Source organism: Rhinolophus ferrumequinum, chromosome 12 (genome assembly GCF_004115265.2).
Source record: "Rhinolophus ferrumequinum isolate MPI-CBG mRhiFer1 chromosome 12, mRhiFer1_v1.p, whole genome shotgun sequence".
Taxonomy (NCBI): Eukaryota; Metazoa; Chordata; class Mammalia; order Chiroptera; family Rhinolophidae; genus Rhinolophus; species Rhinolophus ferrumequinum.
This window is the reverse complement of record NC_046295.1, coordinates 4,438,580-4,465,005: the sequence shown is the minus strand read 5'-3', so window position 1 is coordinate 4,465,005 and position 26,426 is coordinate 4,438,580. Positions and strand designations below refer to the sequence as shown.

Below are 26,426 nucleotides of genomic sequence, written 5' to 3'. Positions count from 1 at the left end.
AATATTATGCGAAAATAAAAAAGGTCTCACACACACACACACACACACACACACACACACACACACACCCCATTGGGACACCTACCTGTTTAGAAAGATGGCAAGGAAGTAGACCAAATTGCTGGGGGAGGAAACAAGCAGTTTTCTTTTGGTCTCTTTTCTCTTTTTCGTTTTTTCTCTTCTTTCTATTTTTCAATTTTTAATTTTTGTTTATCTGCATTTAGCTTTAGCTTTTTCTAAAAGCAATGAACATATATATGTATATAACACATATAGACATACGTTTCTACACGTTTTAAATAAGAAAAGCAACTTAAGGAAAGCGGTTTGGAGACACCTCCTGCATGTTGCCTGATGCCAGGCACAGTTCTAGGCTGCCCCCGATTTCTTGTTTAACCCGTACGACAAATCCCTGGAGTATTTGTGACCCTTCTTATCAGTGGTGGGTTCCGCTCAGAGCCCTGCTGTCCCAGGGCAGCCAGCTCCTGAGGCCGGGTCTCAGGCCCGGGCGCCCGCAGCCAGCCGCGGGGAGAGCCGCTCTCAGTTACGCCTCAGTGCTGAGCCCCGACCCGCCGCATGACCTGACTATTCCGGAAGCCCCCGCCCTGCAGTCCGCGCCTGCACACGCAGCTTGAGGAAGGCTCGAGGCGTTTCCGCAGAGACCAGTCAGGCTTCTGTGCGGGGCGGAGGTACCCAGGTGCAGAGCTCGGCCTTGGACCCAGGACGACCCTTTGCCGTGGCCTGGTGTGCTCCGTAGGGGCAGGGCATTCAGTGACTGTCAGGAGAGGATCTCAAACCAAGAAAAAGCCGTTGAAGACACTCCGCTTTGCGGATGGCAGACAAACTTCCGCTGGGCCTTGAGCTATAATCCAGATGTTCCTCTTGCTTCCTGCCTTCGGAGCAAAAGTAAGGCCCCACGTCCTTTTGTTGTAAAAGGCACCATTTGTGATCGGCATGACCGTGGTGTTGGCTTTTACGTGATGACCAAATCCCCTGGGGCTGGTCCCTGCGCCATCTCTTTATTATATTGCATTCATCATTTTGAGGGGAAAATGCAGTTCCTGCTCTTCTAAAAGCACACACGTGTGCTTCTGTGCCCCCTGTCATTTATAATCCAGGAGAGCAAAGGAAGTCCAGACACACTTTAACTGATACCTAGAAGAACCGTGCCTTGTGTCTGAGGCAAAAACTGACTCATGACCCACAGGCCAAGAGCCTTCCACACCGACACCTGTTTTTTCCCTTGAACTGTAAATTCCATAGTTAATAGTCATGTCTCAGAACCCTCTGGAGAGTGGTCATTAAAAGGGAGGGGGCCGTTTGGGGCATGATGGGCCTTTCTTGTTAAATTCAGCCAACAGTGAGCATTAAGAGGGCGGGGGTCTCGTGCAAGTAGTTGCAGGGACCCAGACAGGAGCGACCCCTCCCCGGTAGCTGGCACAAGCCCAGTTGGCCAGGCAGCTCCTGTAACTGTGCTGGCACCATTTGGGCTGTTAGACACGTGGCTTCCACTGTTTTGCACTTCTGGCACCGCTTCTCTCTCCTTTTGGATTCTAAGCTCCACGGAAGTTTTTCTGTGTCACTGGCAACACGTTCCTGAGTGTCGTCGATGCACAGAATTGACCTTTGCCCTGTTGCCTGCCCTCAGCATTTGTCGGCTCCCTCTCTGAACCTGCCCTTTGAAAACCAGCCCCGCTCCACACGGATGTGCACAGTATGGGGCTCAGGCTGCGGGCAGAGGGACTCAGGTCTCTCCTGGCTTCATGTTGTTCCCAAGCGTTTATGATAGACCGATGCAGGCAGTGGAGATTCACCTGTAAAAAGGCAAAACTCTGTCCCTCACAATAAGCCAAGTTTCAATGCCACAGCCTGCCATGCCCCTTCCACGTCCTGGGAGCTAATGGTAGGCCTAGTGGGCAGAGCTGGGCACCCCTCTTCTTGGCAGCCTCTTGACAAGTTGTGGAACCTCTGCCATTTCTGGTTCCTGCATCTGTAGGTGGCGATGGTGATGCATTTGCTGCAAGGGGGTCAGCTGGACAGTGGGGTCCCTTCCAAGGGGCTGGCTGGCAGGTCAGCGGGCTCGTGGCACATCCCACAGTGCAGGGCTGAGCCCCAGGAGGGCTGGGGGTTCCCGGGGCAGCGAGGCTCAGTGCAGAGCTCTGGTTTGAAGATGGCTGTGACCCAGCAGGGGACGATGCTCACCTGGTGCTCACAGGTGTGCCTGTCGGGGAACCTAAGCCTGGATGTTTGGAGGCGGGTGCAGGGGTGGGGGGTGGGGGCAAGATTTCCATGGGTGAGCCAGGAAGGTATAGGGACCACTGGTGTCTGCAAGTCATCAGCAAAGGGAGGGGCTTGGTAGCGACAAGGTCTTCTCCATGGCTGGCCCAGCCATTGTGCTTCAGGGAAGTTGGGGTGCGAGAGGGAGGAGGACTCCCTGGGGAGTGAAAGTCAGGTGGATGAGATAGCACAGCACGGGGTGGGGTGGGGGGCTGCTCACTCTCGTCACGACCGCCGCTGAGGCCTCACTAGCTCCTATGCCCCTTGCTGCCTCCGCTTGCATCGTGGGCTGCAGGGGTGACCTGAGGCTGGGTAGTTAGTGCCTGGGGAAAAGGAAAATGCTGTACTGGTCTCTCACCCCTCATGGCTGTTGGACCTGAGCAGGTCACTTCCAGAGATCTTGGTTGCCCCCTTCGTGATCCAGGAAGAATGACGTCTTTGAAGGAAGGCCAGTGCCCCAGGTGCCCCACCAGTGTGGAATCTGGGTCTACCAGGGTGTCATCCCCTGCTCTTAGCTCTGCCATGTGTCACTGCCACCACCTACCACCATGTTGCCTGTTAGAGCACGTGCGAGGTGCAGCTAGGGTGTGTATGTGCCTGTGTGTATTTGTCTATTGTGCATGCACGTGTGTGCATGTGTGCAGGTATGCATTACCTGTATGCATACATGTGCATATGTGTGCATGTCTTGTGTTCTTGTGTGCATGTATGTGCATGCCTAGGTGTATGTGTGTGTATGTGCAAGAGTGTGCACGTGTGTCGGGGAGAACTGAATGCTCCTTTTTCTCTTGTGTAAGCATCCACGTGCGTCCTCAAATCCCAGGGTATCACTTTTGCTGACATGTGCTTCTCTTCGTATATCGTGGTCAGACACTCACAGGACTTTGAAATGACGCTAAGTGGACAGGTCAGAAATGCTTCTCACGGTGGTGAGCAGCACCTGTCCCTGAAGTTTCTCGTGCCACAAACATGGCAGCATTGTGCCGGGGGGCTGTCCTACCCCAGCACCTGGCCACCAGCACTGCCTTGCACTTCACCTCCAGGGACCCACCGGCTGCTTGGCCCACCTGCTTCTGGCATCCTGCATTTTATGTCGATTCCCTGAGTTGATTTGTTTAGAGATTTTTTTTTTTTTTAATAATGTTTAGTTTTACCAGGATGAAAGGTGCACAGAGTTTTAAAAGCCACAGACTTGGAGGGAGAGCTAGCAGATCCCTGCCCCATTCCCCCAATTTTATTTTTCCTGAGAATGAGCCTCAGGTCACTGTCAGTGAGAGAGCGTGGTCACAGAGCTATGTGGCCTGTCACTGATTCCTGGCATTGGAATCCCAGTGTGTCCCTGAGTCTGGCTCTTCCCACTCTACATTGTGTGTGATTAACCCAGTTGATTCATTCATTCTTACTGCTGCATAGCATTCAATTGTGTGGCTTTGCTGCGTGCATCACATAAATATCACTTACATATGTAAATAATACATATATAACAGCATAGTTATGTATTGTATGATACTGTAATAAAATGATACAGCCATGTAATAAATAATATATATCACATATATTCTATGTGATATATATTATTTATATAATGTATTTATTGTGTGTAATTTTAACATGCAGTTTATAGATACTTTATGACGTGACTTATCTACTATATTTTCATATTCAATTGTATATATTTTATCCATTCTACTATTGATGGACATTTTAATTATTCCAGTTTTATCTATTGTGAATAATGTTACTCTGGACATTCTGGTACAAATCTTTTGGTGAAGACAGTCACATTTGTGAGTATACACCCAGGAGTGGGACGGATGGATCATAAAGTATGCATGTGTTCAGCTTTAGGAGATATGGACGGGGTTTTCCAAAGTGGTCCTACCATCCAAAACTCCCATCAGAAACGTAAGAGAGTTCTGGTTGCTCTAAATCATCACCAGCACTTGGCATTATCAGTCTTTTTGCTTTTAACCACCCAGTAGGTGAGTAGTTTTATAGTGTTTCTATTTTGCATTTTCCTAATTATTAATGCATTAACATTTTCATTTGCACACTGATCATTGAGTGATCCCATTTTATGGAACGCCTATCCAAATATTTTGCCCATTTTTCTATTGGGCTGTCTTCTTTTTTATAGAGGTGTCGGGGTTCTTTGTATATTTGGATACTAGTCTTTTGTTGGGTTTATTTAGGTTTATACCTTTCTGACCTTTATGGTCCTTTTAGGGGTCTCTGGGGAGGTAGCCAAGGATTATCCTACCATGTTTAAGTCTGTCCTAACCCTCGCAGACCTCTCCTCACACCTCCCAATATTGAAACAGTGGAGGGAGAGGCTGCAGCTCCTTTTTTTAGGATAGAACTGACTTTCTGCTCTTGGGGAGGTCGTCTTTTCTATCTCTCACTATGCAGAAGGTTGCAGCTACGTTTGCTCTTGGAATTCATCCTTCTAGAGAGCTCCTAGTCCTCATGCTTGCACAGCAGATTCTGCTAGAAACAACCTTGCTGACTTCTACCAGGTGGATTAATGTGAGTGGATAGTTCTGGAATGCCTTACTGTGGCAATGAGACGAGACTGGGTCAATTATTTACATACTTACAACAAACAACTTGTTTCAAAGGATCACTAATTTGTTGTCTCATTTGTTTTTCTGTAACCCGGCACCGAAGCTGTTGGTGCCTCGCCCCAACCCCAGTGATCCTCCTGAGTCTGCAGCTGCAGCAGGTGGGCAGCTGGGCCTGTGACATCTGGGGGACGTCCTTGCAGGCAGGTGCAACTTGGGATTGCAGGGGTGTCAGCAACCCCGCGGACAAGCCTGAGTCATCACACACACAGGACAATTCTGAGTGTTCTCCAGTCTCTCAGAGAGTCCCCATGGACTGAGACTCAGTACCCATGACAGTGACCTGCACACGGATCTGCCTTGGCTGGCTGTCCTCTCTTCCCTGCGTCATTCCCCGTCCCTCACTCGTGCTTCCTGGAATCACCTTCCAAAAAACTACCCACATCCAAGCCCGCCTTTCAGGGCCTGCTTTCAGAGGAGCCCAGACTAAGACAGCTGCTTCATTCTAGGAAGGATTCAGGGAGTTCACTGTGTGTGGGTAACATGTAATTTGTCATGGGGCGATATGGAGAAAACCCCGATGTGTTTTGGTGTTCTTCTTCCAAGTCATAGCTGCGTGTGGCCATTGCTTCCTCAGCATCTGTACCAACCGGGGGGGAGCATGTGTGTGACTATGAGTAATGATGGTGATCACGTGAAGGTGGGGACAGAGGACGGACCTGACTGGCCCAGTCTGATGTGTGTGCTCCTAGCTCGTTTGATGATGGGGGAGACAAATGGGCACAAACCCGTCCCAACCCAAATGACAACTCTGTTGTTGGTGTGAGCCTTCAGGACCCCATAGCAAGGCTATGCCAGAGCAGGCGTCCCTGAGTCATGTGCTTTCTTGGTGGCAAGTGCTTTCTTGTTTGTTAGCTGCATTTATTAACTAATACAACCAAAGGAGAAGGGCTTCTTCCTACTGCAGTCATATGTCTTCCCCTGCACATCTTGGCGGAAAGAACCCGGACCAGCAGGCATAGTGTACTTCTCACAGGACGAAAGAACTTTGCCTGTGCCCCCCAGGTCTAGTGACCTTGAGGTGGTCCCTGTTCATAACCCAGAAGTCTTCATCCCCCGATGAAGACTCATTCTCAGGGGAATCACCTGGGAAGGTGCGCACAACACCTGCCTCCCTCGTCCTGACTTACTGAGCATCAAGCGGCAGCCCCAACTTTGACTGCTTCAGGCTGTGACACTGTGACCCGTCTCTTTGGTGACGGTAGTAAAACTGTGCCCCTGGGACGAATAAGAATAGAAATGATAGAAACAGAAATCAGAATTGGAATAGAGATTACGAAAAAGCCAATTAAGATCCATGGAACTGCCACTTCTGTAAATATTTCCCTCCATGTGCACATTATATTTGTAATCATTATAATGTGTGGGAAACATTTCCCCTGCTATTTAAAGCATTTATACATTCAAGAGCAACTGATATACTCATCTTGTGATTTTAGTTAAATGCTTAGAAGACGCTGAGTTTGCAATCAATGTTTCAAAATTTAGGGATACTTGACGTGCCTTAGAATACCGCAGGTTTACCAGCTGAGAGCAGTGTGGTTTCAGAGCTCTGCTTCTCAAAATCTGGTCTTCAGACTGGCAGCATCGGTGTCACCAGGGAACTTGCTAGAACTGCGAAGCACAGGTTCCACCCCAGACCTGCTGAATCAGAAACTCTGGCAATGGGGCACAGTAAATGTGTCTTAATGAGCTCCCCCAGCGCTCCAATGCATGCTCAAGTTTGAGAACCACTGCTCCACGGGGGATTGTTGACCCCTGAAGGGAAGTAAGTTGGACATTATACAAAGTACCAAAGGGGTGTAGACATTTCTCTCCATGCACAAAGCCTCTTGGACATCAATTTGTCTATCTACACTTGTCTGGAACTTTTCCCTCTAATCCCTCGGTTCTCTGCTGGTCCTCATAGCATTTTTCCCCTTTGGTTGTAAAGTGAAGGACAAAGTAACCAAATACCACAGCTATTTCCTCTCTACGTTTGGAAATGAGCTGCAGGCAGGGCAGCGCTGGGATCATTGATCAGACATTGATTTTATTTGTTTGTCTTCATTTCCTGCACCCCTATTTTAAGCAAATCATCAAGTCCAAATATTGCCGTATACCTTTGTAAGGGGGAGGGCAGACACATACTGGTGCTGGGAGTACTGATAGGAGAGGAGAGATTCCAGGAGAGGAGGCACAGGAGGGTTTTGGGGACCATGACTGAGTGCAGAACCATGCCCCATGTCCTGGCAGTGCCCTGCGGAGACACGAGTTCTCCGAGGCAGAGGCATGGTGCTGCAGGCAGACATGGCTTCCATCCTCACCACAAGGTACTTGGTCCGCCACCTGAGAAAGCTGCCGCAGAGCCAGGCCCAGGCCGGGGTGGGTGCTGGGAGTGTGCCTGAGAGTTCCTGAGACCTTCACATACCCTGTGCGTCTGGGGAGGGAGACTGAATCTTTACAGCTCTGAGAGATCATTCAGAGCCATACGTAACTGATCTGGAGAAACTGAAGAAAGTGCACTTTCTGGGGCATCTGAGAGTGGCTGTAGACGCCTCATGCCCGCTTCGCTTAGTTTCCCAGGGCTCTTGCCTTCCTTGTTAGTCATGCCTTCTAGACCTCCCTTCTCTCCCCAGATGTATTACCTGGGTGCACACCCAGCATATTGAGTCTCCCCCTTCTGTCTCTTTCCCTGTCTTCAGACAAAGTACCATAAAATTCAAGCTAATGGGAAAACACTGGTAACTTCTTGAAACCTTACTTATTTAGGAAGAGGCCTCTGTCTCTGGACGTGGTTCCTGCCTATTGTTGGGACATAGCCCTTAGCTCCCAGAGAGACGGGGTCTTCAGGGAGAACATGGGCACCACGGCCAGCCAAGTTGGAGCTGTGACACAGGTCAGCTGCTGTTCCCACTCCGAGCATTTTGTATGCTCAGAGCCCTAGGTGACCAGGAGCTCTGGGTTGGTGAGGCTGGTTTTGAACAAATGTTTGTGCAGGAAATGTGACATGAGCAAGCCGAAGAGGACAGAATGGACACAGCAGACCCTGGGCCAAGGATGTATGCTGACAATGCTGGGGCACTTCCTTCTTGGAATGGTCAGTATTAGACTTTTTCTTATTTTTTTATATTAAAATTTTAATGTACAATTAGAAGGTTTATGATACAAATTACCCCGCTATGCCTCTATTAGTTGTTTCTTTATGTTATACTTACTTTTAAAAAGATTTGTATTAAAATATAGCTAATATACAATATTACATTAGTTTCAGGTGTACATCACAGTTATTCAACATTTATGTACCTAAAGAAGTGATCATGATAAATCCAGCAGCCATCTGACACCGTACCATGCTATCACCTCCTCTTTATCCGTTCATCCACCGATGGACACCCAGTCTGCCTCCACATCTTGGCCATTGTAAACAATGCTGCAGTGAACATATATGGATGCACATGTCCCCTCAAAGTAGCACTTTGGGTTTCTTCAGGTAAATACCCTGAAATGGGATTACTGGGTACTTCTTTGTCTCTTGTTATAGCCTTTGTTTTAAAGTCTATTTTGTCTGGTATAAGTACTGCTACCCTAGATTTTTGTTTTGTTTATTTGTTTCCATAGATTTTTGTTTTGTTTATTTGTTTCCATTTTCATGAAATAACTTTTTCCATCCCTTTACTTTCCATCTGTGTGTGTGTCTTTCAATCTGAAATGATTCTCTTATAGGCTGCATATGTAAGGGTTTTGTTTTCTTATCCATTCAGCCTTCCTATGCTTTTTGATGGGAACATTTGATCCATTTACATTGAAAGTATTTGTTGATAGATATGTAGCTATTCCCATTTTATTATTCATAATTTTGATCTTTTTTTTGTCCATCTTAAAGAAGTCCCTCTAACATTCCTTGCAATACTGGTTTGGTGGTGATGACTCTTTTAGATTTTTCTTGTCTGGGAAGCTCTTTATCTGTCCTTCAATTCTAAATGATAACTTTGCTGGGTAGAGTAATCTTGGTTGTAGGTCCTTGCTTTTCATCATGTTGAATATTTTGTGCCGATCCTTTCTGGCCTGCAAAGTTTCTGTTGAGAAATCAGCTGACAATATTTTGGGAGTTCCCTTATAATTTACTAGTTGCCTTTCTCTTGCTGCTTTTAGGATTCTCTCTTTGTCTTTAACCTTTGCCATTCTAATCATAATGTGTCTTGGTGTGGGCCTGTTTGGGTTCATCTTATTTGGGACTATCTGCCCTTCCTGGACTTGTTTTGCCTATTTCCTTCACTAGGTTAGGAAAATTTTCAGTCATTATTTCTTCAAATAGGTTTTCAATTCCTTGCTTTCTCTCTCCTCTTTCTCGTAACCCTATGATGGAAATGTTGGTATGCTTGATGTTGTTCCAGAGGTCTCTTAAACTATCCTCATTTTTTTGGATTCTTTTTCTTTTTGCTGTTATGATTGGGTGTTTTCTGCTATCTTGTCTTCCAAATTGCTAATTCGATTCTCTGCTTCATCTAATCTCTTGAAGATTCCGTCTAGTGCATTTTTCATTTCAGTTATTGTGTTCTTCACTTCTGATTTGTTCCTTATTATGGTTTCTATGTCCTTTTTCGTGCTTGCTATCTCTCTGTTGAAGTTCTCACTAAAGTTCTTGAGCATTCTTATAACCATTGTTTTGAACTCTGGTAGGTAGCTTGCCTCCATTTCATTTAGTTCTTTTTCTAGCATTTTCTCCTGTTCTTTCATTTGGGATGTATTTCTTTGTTTCCTCATTTTGGCTGCCTCTCTGTTTGTTTCTATTTATTAAGTAGGGATGCTATGTCTCCTAATTTTGGCCATGTGGCCTTATTTGGTAGGAGTCCTGGGGGGGGCATTGACACATTCTCCCTAGTCACCTGCTCTGGGTACTCCAGGAGTGTCCCTTGTGTATGTTGTGTGTGACCTTCTGTTATAGTTGAGCCTTGATTGCTATTGGCATGTCAGTGAGTGGGATTGCCCTCATGCTGATTGGCTGTGGAATTTGGCCACATCCACAGCTTACTGGCTGCTGTGCAGGGGGCTTACCCCACTAAGTGGGATTCATCCCAGCAGGCATTGGTGCCTGTTGAGACTACCCTTTGGGCGTGCCGTTTGTGGGGCTTATTTGGCAGTACTCTGCTGTGGTCTGAGCTAACCTTCAAGTATATTGGTTATGGGGCTTCTTGAGAGGGGCTCCAGTGCAGGCCCTGGTCACCCACTGCCTGTGATGGGCTGGAGACTACCTCGTAGGAGCTATAAAGCAATCTGCAGTTGTTCATTGCCTGTGCTAACCCTGGAGGCATGTGGGAGAGGCCACACTTTGAACCGAGGATGGCTGCCACCTGTATTGGGCCTGCAATAGCTCTGCAAAATGCCAGGACACCCCGAGATCTGCTGAAACTTGCCGGTTGCCTTAAGGTTCAGACACTGATAAAGCCTGGTGTAGTATTCAAGTTGGGTGAGGCAGGGTCTCAGGGAGTCACTAGAGTGGGAAGAGTTGTGGTCAACAGGTTAATGTAGGCTCTGGTTTTGTGCCAGTGCTGAGCCTGGAGCTACTCAGCAAAAGTCTCAGAGCATACTGAGGCCAGTAGCCACCCACCTGGGGCTTATGGACTCTGATAGTTTTCCAAGAAAGAGTGCAATTCGGGCAGGGCTGGCTGCTTGAAGAGAAAGTGCCTCTCATATTGGGCAAGTTGGGTGGGGCAGGGTCCCAGTGAGTCAGTAGGATGGAGCGAGCAGAGCTCACCAGGCCTATCAGATACAGATTTGGCCTTTGGGGGAGGGTTCATCACAGGAAAGATGGCACCCATCTGCCGGCTGCACAGGAGAAGGACTCCACACAGGTTAAATGGTGACTGTCCTCCAGCCCTTGCTATGAAGTCACACACCTCAGTCTGCACTCCCATAGGTCTCTGACACTGAGTTACTGTCCCTCTGCTGGAGCCCAAGGTGAGTGCCTGTGAGTGAGAGAGTCTGTGCACGAGCCATGTAAGAGGACGTCTGGGTTTCTTGCAGCCTTCTGTCTCCCCCGGTCAGAATCGCCACTGTTTTTCACAGTCAGATGTTGTGGGGGCTCCTCTTCTCAGCACCAGTACTCCAGGTTGGGGAGACTGGTTTGTGGCTGGGATCCCTCACTCCTCAGGGGAACCTCCGTGGCTGAGATGTCCCCACCGTTCTCAACTGCCACATGGCGGTTTGGGGCTAGCCTGTTTTGTGTCTCCGGCCCTCCTACCAGTCTCAATGTGGATTTCTTCTTTATATCCTTAATTATAAAACTTGTATTCAGCTAAACTGCAGATCATTTTCCAGGTTAATTGTTCTATAATTTAGCTGTAATTTTAATGTGTTCACAGAAGGAAGCAGGCACAGTGTTTACCTACTCTGCCATCTTGGATCTCCTAGTCTTTTTCTTATTGATTTCTATGTTTAAACATTAGAGAAATGAACACTGTCATATTTGTGGCGAAATATATATTTTTGGTTTGTCCTTTGTCTTCTAACTTTATTTGATATAGTTTTGTATAAGTATAAATCTTTCCAGAGTCAAATATAACATTTTTTTTCCTTCATGGATTTTTCCATTGCTTTTGTACTTAAGGAGCCTTTCTTCACTTTGAAATGAGTTACCTATTAACTGCTTTTTTCATCCAACAGTTTTTTATGGTCTGGCTAATATAAAACTAGATTTATTTTTCTCTGTGCAATGTAAGTCAGAATTTAAGTTGATTTCTTTTTCCTAAACACTTAGCCAACATCCCCACAGTATTTGTTGACTAATCCATTCTTTATTCATTGGTTTCCTCTGCTTCTTTTTTCACCACCAAACATCCCTTTTGTCTATTTGAGGCCAATCCTCACTGCCGCCCACACCCTGAGGCTCCCGTTGATCTGCTGGGGATCTGTCTTTTCTGGGTGTTTCATATCAGTGCAAACAAAGAATAAATAGTCTTTTTTCCCCTGGCTTCATTCATATACCATGCTGTTTTTTTTAGGTTCATCCGTGTTGTAGCACGTATCAGTAGCTTTTTCCTTCTAAATGTGGAATAATATTCCATTGTGTGGATACACCAGGTTTTACTTATCCATTGATGGACATTTGGGTTGTTTCCATCTTTTGGCTGCTGTGAATTAAGCTGCTGTGCACAGTCATATACAAATCTTTTTGTGGACAAATGTTTTTATATCTCTGGGGTGGGTTTCTGGGCATGAAATTCCTGAGTCATATGATAAGCTTATGTTTAGCTTTTTAAAGAAATTGCCAAACTGTTTTCCAAAGTGTCTGCGCCATTTTACGTTCCCGTCAGTGGTGTATGAGGGTTCCCGGTCCTTCCACATCCTCACCTATAGTTGTTACTGTATGCCTTTTAAAACATTTACATCTTTATATATATATATGCAAGTGGTATAGGTGTAGTCTTTTTCAGGTTATGTTTTAAGAGGAACTATGTTTTCAATTCCTTCCATGGCACAGGGAATGCAAACTGCTGCTTCTGTACTTAATAGATTCTTATTTCCAGTCATAGTAACTCCCATGAAAGTTTATTTCCCCCAAAATATAAAGAAAAATTAAATATTTATTTCTCGTCCTCTGCCCAACACCTGAAAATAATAATTTGAATTCAGATCCAAGTAAATTTTGACTTTGATCTTTGGGCTTTGGAGATAATGAAAACCTCAAGAACGTATTTAAATCCTTGAGACCCCTTAGTATGAAAGCCACAGAGTCCTCTGGACACCAGGGCCAGAGCAAGGCTTTTCTTCTCATTAGTCATTCATGGGGTCCTTGGTGTACTTTGATCTGTGACCCCAGCTTTGGAGCTGCCTGCAAGGACATCTGGACTGTTCAGACAGGACCTAGAAGGGCAGTGTCGATGCAGAGATTCCAGGTACCTTGCCTGCCCACTGACGTAGCCACATGAAGCTTGAAGCCAGCCCGTTGCATCCACGAGGCATGCCTTTCCCATGCCCTGTCACTATGTCCTTGAAAATACTGTTTTTTTTCCAGTGTGAAATGGAACTTTTTGTTTCACATTGTTCCTCCTCCACAGACTATGTGCCACCTGACTGGAAGAATTAGACAGGGGGGTCAAGAAGCCCCTGCTTAGATGACTGTCCCTAGGCCACTGTTTCTTGCGGAGGGCCGTTGTGGGGTACTGAGGTTTCTCACCATAGGTAGTCTTGCAGAGTGCAGGGTGGAGCAGGCATGTTTGAGTTTGTAAGCTGAACTTTGTTTCTGCAAAGTCCTTGTAGAGCCCCTGCAGATAGACATAAATGGAGCAAGAGGTGTGTAACTGTGGGTGCTCGATCATTCCCTGAGCACCCCAGGACTGTGCAGAATGATAGCACCTTCTCATTTCAGAGCTTCTGCAAGGGAGGTCGGGGCGCTTTTAGGGAGAATGGCATAGACTGTGACAAACCTTTGCTTCTTTAAAAAATACAGCTCACACGCACTGTCTATTTAAAAAAATAAACCACTTAATCTATCCTGGTGGACTTTAAAAAATAGTGAAATATTATTTAAATAGTCTCACATCTTTTTGTTGTGAAACACAATACACATTCAGAAAAGTTCAGAAAAGTTATAAGCCATGCCTTCATTAATTATTATAAATCAAACCCCCGTGTAACGCCGTCCAGTCCAAGAAACAGCAGAGGGTCTGCCTCTGCGGGCTCTCCCGTCTGGGCCTACCGCCTGTCACGAGCTCCTTGTCCCCCTGAGGCTGCTTGGATGCTCAGGGGAATGACTGCCGTACCTTCCTTACTACTGTTACCCTCTCAGCCCCATCTCTAAACCCTATCATTTAGTTCCACCTGTTTTTGCTTGCTTAATGGTCTCTTTTGATGAACAGAAATGCTAAATTTCAATGCAGTGAAGGTTTTTCACTATTTTCTTTGATAGTTAGTGTTTTTATGTTCAGTTTAAGAAGTCCTTGCTGACCAAAGGTCTTGAATGTCACCTGTATTCTTCTAAAATCTCCACTGCTTGGCCTGTACACGTAGATTCTCAGCTCCCTCAAACCCCACCTCCTCTGTGAGGCAGAGATCAAAGCTCATGGTTGATCCCATGGCCTTGGAATAACCCATTGGAAAGACCCCACTACGCTGCAGTACCACCTTCCTCAGACATTAAGGGTCATATTTGTGTGATGTCATCTGAGCTTCCTCATCTGTTGCATCTGTCTGTGTTTTTTTCTTTCTTGTGCTAATATCACACTGGGTTAATTTACGAACATTTATAATATAATAAATCTTGGTGTCTGGTAGAACAAGTCTTTCCACCCTCAAGAGTGTAAAGGCTCTTGTGTTTCTATGAGTTTTAGAATTAGTTTGTCAAGTTTCATAAACATGCAATTGTTGCAAATTTGATAGGAATCACACTGAATTTATAGATCAGTTTTTAGAGAATTGACATATTTATAATATTAAAAATTTTAATCCATAAACATGGTATATCCCTCATTTACTTGGGTAGGTCTCCTTTAAATTTCGTAATGTTGTTTTATTATTTTGCAACATAGAGTCTTGCACCTCTGGGTGGGCCCACATCTTTCTCTCTGGGGCTGAGCACTGGCCCAGAGCTCCTACCCTTAGGGGATCCATCCTCGAGTTTTCTTCTTCCCTTTTTGTCTCGATTTGGGTTTGAACCTTGACTAAACAGCTGGAGGACAGGGGTAAATTTCTTTCTTCTCCAGGCCTCAGTTTCCCCATCTGTAAGATAAGGACCCTAATGCCTGTGTGGCAGGTATGGGAGGATTAAACGAGAAAATATACCTGAAGCATTAGATTTAGAGTCCGAGACATCAGAAGCCTCTGTTAATGTTAGATAAAATGAAAGAAAACAGAGCGAAGGAAACAAACCACTTGTAGGACACTATTCAAAGGGAGCCTATTTGCTGTGAGGACGAGCCACACAGAGGTGGCCTGCAGTCCACTTCCTTGCGGAGGTGGTCCTGGAAGGATGGATGGGTTTGCATATGGGACCAAGGGGAGAGTGGTCCAAGGTCAAGGTCTCACAGTCTGCATCCCAGACCTAAGGAAGGTCTGTTGGAGGATGGCACATAGCCCACCTGCCGGCAGGTGGAGGTGAGCAGAGGAAGGCTTGTTGGGGGTCAGCAGCCAGCTGTGGGCCTGGCTGGTCAGTCTGGTGCTAGGCCCTCCGATTCTGCACAGGGCGTGTACCTCACTCTAGCTCCTACTCAGCCTTTTGTCCTCCAGCGAGGGAAAGTTGAGGCACAATCAGGGTTGTAATAGCAGCAGGGGAATGGAGTCACAGGCTGTCCTGGACATTTACAAGCAGGACTGAGGTGACACCATACATTTAACTGGAGAAAAGAACCCAGAAACTCTGGCCTAGCCTCATGGCACGTTCCAGCATGCCAGGGAATTCTACAAGCAGCACCTTAAAATTGTAGTCATAATGATGTGTAAAATAACAGAGGGTATTTTAAAGCAGGAAAGTATGTAACAGGGATTATGTGGGAGTTGACCTAGGAGACGTTTATTAGTCCTGCTTAGTTTTCCTGCTCTGCTTGCGTCTCAGGGGAGATGGGCAGGACAGCCCTGAAGGCCAAGGAACCAGGTCCTTTGCAGTCACTGACTTAAAATTGGCTTCCTGCCTGTGTGCGGCCAGCAGCCCCCTCCTCTGGCTTCCTGCACAGAGCATTCTAGCACTCCTCATGGCTCGATGAGTCCAGGCGTTCCATGACATTTGCTCTATGGAGCCTTTTCTCCATAATCAAAGTCTCTCTGTGGGGGCAGGCCCCTGGGCATTTTCTGGTGTATCTTCTTCGGTCTCCTGATGAGGAGATCTAGACTCGGGGGCTGCGTGACCCACCTGAGGTGGAGCAGCCATTTGTGTCGAAGTTGGTAACAGACCCTTCTGTTCTGAAGGAGTGCACGTCATAGGAAAAGTGACTTCCCCTGCAGGCGGCGGTGGGGGCAGGGAGCAGTCTAACACACTTCTGGATGCGCTAGGTGGACTCCATGCGAGAAACAGAACACGGAAACACTAACTAGTTTAGAGAACACCTTGCCAGTGTGACAGATGGCTTCAGGCAGTCCTATATGTGACACATATTCATTGGGCACTTCCTGTGCAGGCAATCTTCTGAGCGCTAGGACACAGCCCCAAGCCAGCCAGACAGATGGCTGTCCTGCAGATCCTACATTCTCTCAGCAGCCAGTGGGGTCAATATACAAAATCAAGGAGTGACTTAGAGACAGGGACAGAGGGGGATAGGGGGTCAAGGAGGAAAATAGCAAAAGGAGAAGGTGTAGCTGTGGGGAGCTGCTACTTTAAATGTCCCTAGAAGGAACAAAGTACAGTGAATATGCATACTTGAAAACAGAGACTGGTGTGTTTTCTTGCATAACCTGGTCTTGGGGCATTTCTTACAGGACAAGCATTGGCTTGCAGATGCATGGTGTCTATGGAAGGAGCTTGGGGAAGGTGAGCAAACAGGGGCCACCCACACCCCTGAATTCTGCATGATGGGGCCCATGTGCCTTGGAATCCATTCTCTCCTTTGACACATTTACTGAAGGAAACACAGTTTGCCAAACAGATGCCAACATCCCAGCATTGATGGGGAAGCTGGAGAAGCAAATTTCATTCTGAAGCATCCAGGTTTGGGTCTGACTTTCAGAGCCCAGATAGAGCATCAGACAGTGTCCCAGGTTAGTGGACACTGAGGGACCATGGGGTCCAGAGAGGGTGGCAAGAGGCATTCTAGTCATCTCTGTCAGGGCTCCAGTAACCTTCTGCCTCCTACAGCCTGTCCTTCTTACTCATCAAATCTCAGAACCTCCTGGTGACCTCTAGTTGGTCTGTGACAAAGACTCTCTCCTTGACCAAACTTTAGACAGGCTCCTCTGGGTCCTCGTTAGGCCACAATCTTGCTCTGCCCTGTCTTTGGCCTATCTAGCCCAATTTCACTAAGAAAATTGCTAAGTAAGCTTAGGGAGAGTCCACCCACCCCTGATCTGTTCACTTTGGATATCTGATCAGATTCTTCACCCTTACCCTCGATTGGACCACCCCAGCTGGCCTTCAGCACGAATCTTATTAAGTCAGTCCAGCCACAATCCCTCACCCTAGATGTCTCTTCTTAGTGGTTTTCTATCCACTAACCCCCACTCTGCTCCTCGGTGATAAACCCCTGGCTGTCTTCGCTGCATCCAGTGTTGACCCCATCTCTCGCTCCAATTGCAATAGTCTTGAATTAAGTCTTCCTTACTGTTTTACTCCTCTAGGTGGTTTTATTCTTAGGCCAAGTGAGGGGCTGAAACTTCACACGGGGTGGAGGGCAGGCTCAGTCCCCCTCCCTGCCTAGAGGACCCTGAGGACCCCAGTTCTGCAGGGCATCAGTGCAATCAGCCAACTTCCACTAAGTTAAGTGTTAAAGATTTAAGATGAGAGCCATTCTAGGGGAATTACACTTAATACAGGTTCTGGAAGACTCTCAGACTTTTAAGAATCAAAATTTGTAGATGGCTTGTATTTGAAAAATTTAAATATATACAAAAATAGACCACACAAAAAAGTAACCCCACTTGTATTCAGCCAAAAACTAGCTCAGGGCCATCTTGGTTCATCTACACCCTCACTATTTCTCTTGTCATAATTATGATCTATCTATCTAAATTCACATCCAGTGAAATTTATAAATTTCAAGTGTACCCTTTGGTGAACTTGACAAATGCATACTCCTGTGGAACCTCAACCCCTGTCAAGACATGGAACATCTCCACCACCCAAAAAGTTCCCTCATGTCCTTTCCCAGTCAATTCCCCTCTCCCTCCCCTCAGAAAGTAATATTGTTATGATTTTTTTGCATTGCAAATTAGTTTTGCCTGTCATAGAGTTTTATATAACTAGAATCATACATGATATATTCTTTTGTGAGAGGATTCTTTCACCTAGCATAATGATTTTATGATTCATTCATTTGTTCTCTTGGTATTACTAAGTAGTATTCCATTTTGGGGATACACCACAATTAGTTTACTATTTACCTGTTGATGGACACCTTGGCTGTTTCCAGTATGAGGCTGCTGTGAATAAAGCTGCTATGAACTGTGTGTGTGTGTGTGTGTGTGTGTGTGTGTGTGCATGCACACACACACATACCTTCATTTCTCTTATGTGTGCTCCATCAGAAGAAGGGTAACCTTTAGTGCATAAGAAACTGCCAGAATTACAGAATTGTTTCAGAGAGAAATGTGCCAACACACAGTCCTGCTAACAGAGCACGAGAGTTCTAGTCACCCTGGCATTTGGAGTTGCCCCTCTTTACTGTGGGCTGCTCTGGTGGGTGTGTGGTCATGCCCCAGTGTGGTTCACATTTGCATTTCCCCAAAGGTTAATGATGCTGAGCACTTGTGCTCACTGGCCAGGTGCATACCTTCCCTGAGGAAGAGTCTGTTCAAATCTTTTGCCTATTAAAATATTTGGGATTGTTTATCTTTTTATTGTTGATGTGTACAAGTTCTTTTCATATTCTCGATTCCAGTCCTTTGTCAGAGAATCAATCTTCATTATTTGGGGATTCCATATTTGAGAATTCACCTATTCACTAAAACGTATTTGTAACCCCAAATTTATACAGCATCCTTGTGGTCATTCATGGACATGCAGAGTGGGGAAACATTTGGGTTGCCTGACATGCATGTCCCAGCTGAGGCTGAACACTTTGGCTAATTGTTCCAGCTCTTGTACTGCTAAAAAGTGCCCTTTTCTTCTGTCTGTTTAGAGTCCCCCTTTTTTCTCAATTTGGTACTTTTTGTTGGTAATTTTGAACTGTATAATGGTCCAAGTACACTCGCAGTCCTGAAGGGCTGTCTGCTATTCCTAAGTCTGAGAAGCCTGTGATGTGCCTTGTGCAGGAAGCACACGTGTCAGATGAGCTTCGTTTGGACATGGGTTACAGCGCGGTTGGCCGTGAGTTCAATGTTAATGAATCAACCATATAAATTAAATACAGTGTCTTTAAACACAAACACACATACAACGTTTTGATCGGTTGACGAAAGTGTTGAGACGGAGGCTCTCAGGAACCTGACCCTGGACTCCCCTGAGGACCGAGGGCTCCGCGCTCCCTAACTCAGTGTTTGGGGTGACGTTCTAGAACCTAACTACCGTGAATAGAGACTGACTGTGCATGTTATGGAAATGTTTTCTCCAGGTAAGTGGCTTGCTCTTCATTTTCTTCCCGATGTCTCTTGGTGAACGATAGTTTTACATTTTTATGGAGGCTAATTTACTAATGTTTTCTTTTGTGATTTTGCTTTATGTATCCTAAGAAGCCTTTGTGTACACCCAAGATATGAAGACATTCTATGTTTCCCTTTAGAAAACTTACAGTTTCAGTTTTTATTTTGGGTCCATCCCATACGTATTGTGTACAGGTGAGGCAGGGGTCAAAGTTTATCTTTTCCTGTGGATATCCATTCACACTGAGGGAGCTGCCACCCATCTTATCGTCTCACCTGATCACACTTCACTGTGCATCTCTGACACAGAAGGACATAAATCTTACTTGTGTGCAGTGCCTATTAAAGGACTCTGGGCCCATTGCCTGCCCTTGGCTCTGGCCGCTCGTATTAACTGTCAAATCTCATTCACCATGCAGGCTTTGGGGAAAGAGTTGGGCCATAGCCTTCAAATCACACAGTGCGCAGGAAGCTTTCTGTGTCTCAGGTTGTTATACCTGACCCCTTCCCTGTCCTTGGAGCAAATGCCACCTGAATCGGCCAAACATTGAATTCACAGCTTCAGTTACTCTGAGTTAGAATTTACAAGTGTTTCCTTTGCCAGATGTCAACACTCTTCTAATACTACCCGCGTTTGAATCAGGCTGTAAACTCATCCGTTTATTCAACAAATATTTATCTCCTACTATGTGCCAGGCACTGCACTCGTTCTGGGTGTCATCCAAGACAGGTTAACACCTGTCTTGTGGCCATCCAGAATCTTCCATTCTTGTGGGGGAAAGACACACTAGGCAATGAGTGATACAATTCATTATTTAAGTTATAATGGTGATGAGGTTTTGGAGAAGAACCGGAAGTCATAAGATTGTCCTGCAAGGGGATATGACTTGATCTGGGAACACAAGAGAATCTCTGAGCCAGTGACACCAAAACTAAGTTCTAAAAAAGAGGAGAGGAATTAGCTAGAAGTAGGGCAGAGCATGTGCAAAGGCCCTGAGGTGCGAAGGGACCTGGGTTTAAGGATTAAAGCGATGGAAGTGCTCTGAGTGAAGGGAAACACGGAGGCAGGTGAGATTGGAAAGGCTGGTTTTGCTTTACCTTTAGAAGCAGCACACTCCAGCAGAACTTTCTGTAATGAAAGAAAAGTTCGAAATCTCTGGTGTCCAATACAGTAGCCATCAGCCACATGTAGCTTTTGAGCCCTTGAAATGTGGCTAGAGGGACTGAGGAGCTGAAGTTTTTATTTTGATTAAATAAAATTTAAGTAGCACATGTGACTTTGACTGCCAAATTGGACAGCATGGCTTTTGAGCAATGGCAAGCCATCAAGAACACGGGGCTGACAGATGACACAATCTGATATGCGCCTGTTGTTATTTGTCACTCTGGCTTTAATACAGCAGCATAAGGACCAGTGGAAATGTCACCACTGCTGCCCAGGGGATAAAGAATGGTTTCCTGACTTTGGCTGTGCAGTGCTTTGAGAGAAATGGGCAGTCAGGAATGTTTGGGGGTCAGAGTGTACATAGCCTCTTGGCCGAGCGCAGGAGGAAGGGTGTCGAGGCTCCTTGCCAGTTGCTGACCACAAGGAGGGTGAGTTGAGAGAAATCCTGCCCTCTTGCAGACTGGACACTCAATGTCAAGTGGAGCATGCTGTTATGGGACAGCAAGGAAAGGCTCGGGCTGCTGAAATTTCTAAGAGTTAAAAGGAGGCTCAGTTGTGATGCATCCAAGTGGCAATGCTACACGAACATAAAAAAGTGCTCAGGAAAGTCCAAACTTACCCTGGATGCCTGCTGAAGACTGGCAATGTGCTCACATACTGTCATCCTCGCTCACCTGTAATCATGTGTAGGAGTCCCATCTGATGCTCTTAAAAACAAAACAAAGTAAGAACCTTGACTTGCTAATGATACCTTTTCATATATTGAAAGAGTCTCTACCAGTATTCTTTTAGTAGTTTCCTAGTTGTATTCTGGGCATGGCTCCAACTGATTTTGTCTGGCTGTTTCTCCATTGTGGGCACTTGACTCTACTCCAATTTCACGTTCTCACGCTTGGCGGGGCCACGGTTGGCAGGGCGGTTCGCAAGTTTGTTATCCAGAGCCATGGAAATCATTCACAGCTTGGGACCCAGTAATGTGGTGCCTGGGAAGTTACCCCAAGGAAACGAGAGTGAAAGGAAAAATAAGTGCAGGAAGATGTTCATTGTGGCATTGTCTGTAAGAGGAGCACAATCGCAAATGGCCAGTGGGTTCAACAATGGGGTGTGGCCCAAGGACATCGGAGGGTGGGGCTAAGACAGTCATTGTGAAGGCCATGCAAGTGCGTGGCCAAACGCCCTCCTACTGGCAATTCAGGTGAAAAGATAAGGACTTTGTGATTACAGCACAAAAAATGTATGTAAAAACATAAGGGAAACACCATTGGTGCAAAGGGGGAGATGTGAGCAGTTTAATTTTTTTCCTTTGAAAAACTTGATTTTAATGATTATTAGCTGACCCTTAAAATATGTAGAATTCAGGAAAATGATAGCAAACAATAATTTGCAAATTGTTTAATTTGGGGGCAGTTATTTCTCTTGCATACATTTACACTGACCACAGTTTTCAATGTAAAACTAGTTTGAAACATTTGCTTTTGAGTTTTGTATGTATGATTGTATTTATATTACACTGTTACAAATATATGAAAATTGATATATACAACACATCATTATTTTGGAAGGACTAAAATCAATGAGAAACAACATTTAGCAACAAACATCCCAGAATGTGAATAGAGCATGGGGATGTTTATTATTTTCTGAAAAAAGTATATTATACTTGTTGTAGTATACATGTAAAATAGAGAAAAGTATAAAAAGCAAGAATTACTTATAGTCCCATACTTATTTTTAACCACCAAGGTACTTTGCTGTATTTCTTCCAAAACTGATCAATGCATGCGTATGCATGTATTTATGTATACAGAATTGTCAAAATTGGTATCATACTGCAAATGTAATTTTGATTTCTGTCTTTTATAATGAACACGAGTGTATTAATCTGGATTTTCCAGAGAAATACTGTATATATGATTTATCATAAGGAATTGGCTCATGTAATCATGGAGGCTGACAAGCCCTGAGATCTGCAGTGGGCAAGCTGGAGACCCAGGAGACCTAATGGTGTAGATTCCAGCTCGAGTCCAAATCTGAAGGCAGGAGAGGACAATATCCCAGCTTAGAGGCAGCCAGTCTGAGAGGGAATTCTCCCTTCCCGTGGCTTTCTGCTCTTTTCAGACCTTGAACTGATTGGACGAGGCCCACCACATTGGGGAGGTCATCAGCTTTCACAGTTTATACACTCAAATTCTCATCTCACCCAGAAACACTCTCACAGACACACCCAGAATCACGTTTAACCCAATAGCTGGGCACCTGTGGTCCAGTCAAGTTGACAAATAAAAACAGCCATCACAACAAGTGTCTTCCCCACGATTAGGCTTTCGGGGGAAATGTTTTTCACAGTCACTGTTTTCATCAGTGCTGTTGCTCATGGTTGCCCATAGGTCTCTTCAGTGCCAGGGACTCTTACGGTTTCAAAAGCGTTATTCAGGAATGTCCCAATTTTATGCCATAGTAAGTGCCCAAGTCTTTCATCAACTAACCAAGCTCCATCATCATTCAAGGAACGTTTATGGTCCCCTGCCCTCTCTGCTGAGGAGTGGGGCTCAGGCAGGTACACACGGCCAGAGTGCAGAATGAGGATTCAGGCCTGGATTGGCCCCGTCCAGACTTGTGCCTTCCCACCTGGGCTTCGTGTTGTCTACCATGAGTGGTCGGGAGCAAGTCGGCCCCGTTAACTCTTCTCGGAGGGTGGGCTGGACGACCACTCCGTTTTTGGGTTCATGGGCCTCCTGCCTTCCTGATGAAATTCCTCGTGAACTGGCGTATCCAAGCTCCTTGAGTTCATCAGTCTCAAACGCGGACACACTATAGCCGCTCTCGTCTCTTCCAACATTGCAGGACTCTCTGGAGAATTAATGAACAATTTGTAAAGGGCTTCAAGAGACAGATGTGGGCTTTAAAAAGACTGAGCGTGACAGGGGTGTCGAAGTTACAGAATTCTTTAAGACCAGAGTTATTAGTTTAGTAAATTATCTTTCCCACTTCACTAAATTCTAGTTTGTTTCCTTGACAGGAGGCTGAGCTAATGATTAACCACATCATGCTTGTTCTACAATGTTTAAATTTCAGACTAACTTACTCATATTTGTCACAGCTTCCTCCAGGACCATTTCTTTCCACTGAAGTTGCTTGTTTAGGCAATGTACATTCATAACTGTTTAAAAAGAATTAAAATATGAATTATAAATCCAAACAGAATGCTCAGAAAATCTGCCACCTCTCCAGTCAAACCCTACCCCTGATAGCCTCCTGTTTTATGTTAGTCATGACTTGCTTGCCTTTCATTTAATGTATGTAATAGGAGCTTATTTCTACAAAAGATAAATAATTATTAGCTGGATATGTATTTGTTTTCTTCTAATATTGCTCAGTCCTGTTTCAATATTTGTCAGTCACATTATATCTCAATGCAGAAAGGGATGTTAGGAGCTCACTGAAGAGGACAGAACTTGGCAATCAGTGGGATGAGACAGCGGGTCCCAAAGGCAGGACCCCACCCATGCCCCCACCCCTAACACACCCATGCTCAATCATTCTCTCTCACATACACAAGTGTGTGTGCACACGCACATACATATACACACACGCACATGCACATGAGCCCTGAGTGGACCTTTCTCATAGCATTGTCCCAAGGCCTGAGAGCTAGAAAGAGGATAGATTTTACACTGTGTACATCAGACTCGACGTCAGGTCACTGCATGCAGCACCCAGGCTGCGGGTCATACGCTGAGTGACCTGCACAGAGTCAGGGCCTTGGGCTGGTGTGCTTGCCACTTGGTGTGCAGCACCTGGAACATGCAGGGGACATAGGAGGGGCTCAATATATAATAGCAGACAGGAAATCCCCAATATCTGCAAAACGTGCCCTTTGTCTGTAGACTGACTCATATGGCTCCCCCTGACATTTGTGGAACGCAGAGTAAAAGAACGAGCACGTTGGCTTTGACCTTGGTCCCATAGGCCCAGCCTGAAAGTGTGTCTCTTCTGGTGCTTTTTCGTTTCTGATGCGAAGGACCAGCCCAGGACTGGAGAGAACGCCCGGGGTAAACAGTCAGCCCAGGAGAGGCCTCTGGCAAAGCAGCCAGTCTGCCCCGGGGGCCTACCCTGCAACCCTCGGTAGGTGCCAAGACTATGCCTCACAGCCATCTCCTGAGGGAGGGGGGGTTTGACTTTTGAGAATTGGTAAGTCTTAGGCCGAAGAGAAAGTGGCCGTGGGCCAAAAGCTGACAATGCAGCAACTCAAAACTGGACAAAGGAAAGGACTTCTCATCTGTCCCATAAGTGTCCAGAGGGAGCTCTCAGCGGTGGCAGGCTCAGCCATCAGCCAGCCGCTGGTGGATGAGGGCTGACTGGGTTGGTCTGAGGCCCCCGTCACAGCTGAGATACACAGTGTCTTCTGGCCGTGGTGTCAGCAATCGGCAATCAGACTGGAGCCCACTGAGCTTGCCACACTAGCGGCTGGGACAGAGCCATGCACAGAAGGATGCAGCGCCAAGGGGCAGGTGAGCATGCTGGTGAAAAGCAGCGAACGAAAACAAAGCTCTCCCGCGTGGAGACCAGAGCCTGGCAATGCAGTGCCCGGGGGTTGCCCGGCCTGGCTGCAGAATGGGTGTGCCTGGTCGCTGGGTGTAACTGCTTCACTCGCTCCGTCTCCCCTGTTCCTGAAGACCCAGGTGTGTCATTCAGCTTGTGTGATGGTTCCAGACCTATTTTCAGAGGCTCCCATATGTCCTATGGCACGGGTGCTCAAAACTTTTCTTTAATACTCCGTATAAGAATTTTGAAAAGTCAAGTACTTTCTTGCGTATTATAAGATTAATAGTTAGAAATTTTCATCATAAGCTTAGTGTAAAGAATGTAATTTCCAGTATATAGTAAATATTAACATCATACAATTTGCTTTTCAACATTCACTTAAAAATCCATAAATGTGGCTTCTCCAGCTCCCGCGACGGTGGAAGGGCAGGTAGTACCCGCTGCACCTGCGTGGAGGCGACTTTTGAAACCAGTGGCGGGAGCTGCTGTGGAGCCCTGCAGTCTGTGTCCGCGAGTGGACGCCTGCGGCGTCTGTGGGCCTGGACACCGAGCTGCAGCTCTCCCGGGAGCTTGGCATCACCCCGCAGGGGAGCGCCGAAATCATGGCCGAGTTCTTCTCATTTGGCATCAACAGCATTTTATATCAGCGTGGCATGTATCCATCTGAAACCTTTACGCGAGTGCAGAAATATGGACTCACCTTCCTTGTGACTACTGATCCTTACTTAGGTCATGAAATACCTAAATAATGTGGTGGAACAACTAAAAGATTGGTTATACAAATGCTCAGTTCAGAAACTGGTGGCAGTCCTCTCAAGTATTGAAAGTGGTGAGGTTCTTGAAAGATGGCAGTTTGATATTGAGTGACCAGACTGCCAAAAAGGACAGTACACTCAGAGAAAGGTCTCAGAAAGCTATACAAGACGAAATCCATTCAGTGATCAGACAGATCACAGCGACAGTGACATACCTGCCACTGTTGGAAGTTTCTTGCTCGTTTGATCTACTGACTTAGATAGGCAAAGATTTGGTTGTACCTGAAAAATGGGAAGAGTTGGGACCACAGTTCATTACCAACTCTGAGCACATCTGTCTCCGTTCATTTGCTACTACAATCCACAAAGTGAAGAGCATGGGGGCTACAGAATCTCTGTCAATGACTGAAGATGACATGAGAACAATAATGCAATTCTCAAATGTGCTTTTCCTGAAACCAAGTCAGCTATAGTTCATATGTTGTATTTCATTGGTTAATTTTCAGATGGGGAAACTTAACATACTTTACTGAACTGTACATAATTGTCCCATTTTGTTGGTACCTATTGGACTTTCCATAGGGTTGACAATTTTTTGCACTGTTCAAAAAGGAACCAGCAGATTACATCAGCACTGTAATGTCAATTCCTTTGAAGGTGGTAACTGTAGGTGGAAAAACTTTTCCTATAAAGCTAAATGCCTTCTTTTTTTTTTTTTTTTTTTTTTTTTTTTTTTTTTGCAGTTAAATCTCTCCGAAGGCCAGGGGTCTCGCAGTCTCAGAGGACTGGAGCCCAGAATAAGGCCGACTGGAGGTTTTTATTGATAGACATACAAATACAAGAAAGTAACATTGATTTTTA

At 45.8% G+C, this 26,426-nt stretch overlaps 1 pseudogene; it reads left to right on the top strand.

Annotated features, from left to right (window-relative positions):
* The first annotated feature begins 7,121 nt into the window (after positions 1–7,121).
* LOC117032033 (mitotic spindle assembly checkpoint protein MAD2A-like) lies at positions 7,122–25,974 on the top strand (annotated as a pseudogene).
* Positions 25,975–26,426: the final 452 nt, after the last annotated feature.